The sequence below is a fragment of the Limulus polyphemus genome, unplaced genomic scaffold (genome assembly GCF_000517525.1).
Source record: "Limulus polyphemus unplaced genomic scaffold, Limulus_polyphemus-2.1.2 Scaffold7714, whole genome shotgun sequence".
NCBI classification, from domain to species: domain Eukaryota; kingdom Metazoa; phylum Arthropoda; class Merostomata; order Xiphosura; family Limulidae; genus Limulus; species Limulus polyphemus.
This window is the reverse complement of record NW_013673324.1, coordinates 6,845-7,700: the sequence shown is the minus strand read 5'-3', so window position 1 is coordinate 7,700 and position 856 is coordinate 6,845. Positions and strand designations below refer to the sequence as shown.

At 37.0% G+C, this 856-nt stretch overlaps 1 protein-coding gene across 1 annotated transcript in view; it reads right to left on the bottom strand.

Moving 5' to 3' along the window:
- Positions 1-856, bottom strand: part of LOC111089875 — a 16,764-nt gene that overhangs the window by 14,861 nt on the left and 1,047 nt on the right. The window lies entirely within an intron of this gene.

Below are 856 nucleotides of genomic sequence, written 5' to 3'. Positions count from 1 at the left end.
GGAAGGCAGCTTAGTCCCAGTATAGGGAGGGCAGCTTAGTCCCAGTAGAGGGAAGGCAGCTTAGTCCCAGTAGAGGGAAGGCAGCTTAGTCCCAGTAGAGGGAAGGCAGCTTAGTCCCAGTATAGGTTCTGTTTTAGTTGTTGTTATGAATCTTGACATCGAGATCCGTAGTTTCTGTTTTGGTTGTTGTTTTGAATCTTAACATCGATATCCATAGTTTCTGTTTTGGTTGTTGTTGTGAAACTTAACACTGATATCCGTAGTTTCTGTTTTGGTTGTTGTTATGAATCTTAACATCGATATCCGTAGTTTCTGTTTTGGTTGTTGTTTTGAATCTTAACATCGATATCCGTAGTTTCTGTTTTGGTTGTTGTTTTGAATCTTAACATCGATATCCATAGTTTCTGTTTTGGTTGTTGTTATGGATCTTAACATCGGTATCCGTAGTTTCTGTTTTGGTTGTTGTTATGAATCTTGACATCGATATCCGTAGTTTCTGTTTTGGTTGTTGTTATGAATCTTAACATCGATATCCGTAGTTTCTGTTTTGGTTGTTGTTATGAATCGTAACATCGATATCCGTAGTTTCTGTTTTGGTTGTTGTTTTGAATCTTGACATCGATATCCGTAGTTTCTGTTTTGGTTGTTGTTATGAATCGTAACATCGATATCCGTAGTTTCTGTTTTGGTTGTTGTTTTGAATCTTGACATCGATATCCGTAGTTTCTGTTTTGGTTGTTGTTATGAATCGTAACATCGATATCCGTAGTTTCTGTTTTGGTTGTTGTTTTGAATCTTGACATCGATATCCGTAGTTTCTGTTTTGGTTGTTGTTATGAATCGTAACATCGATATC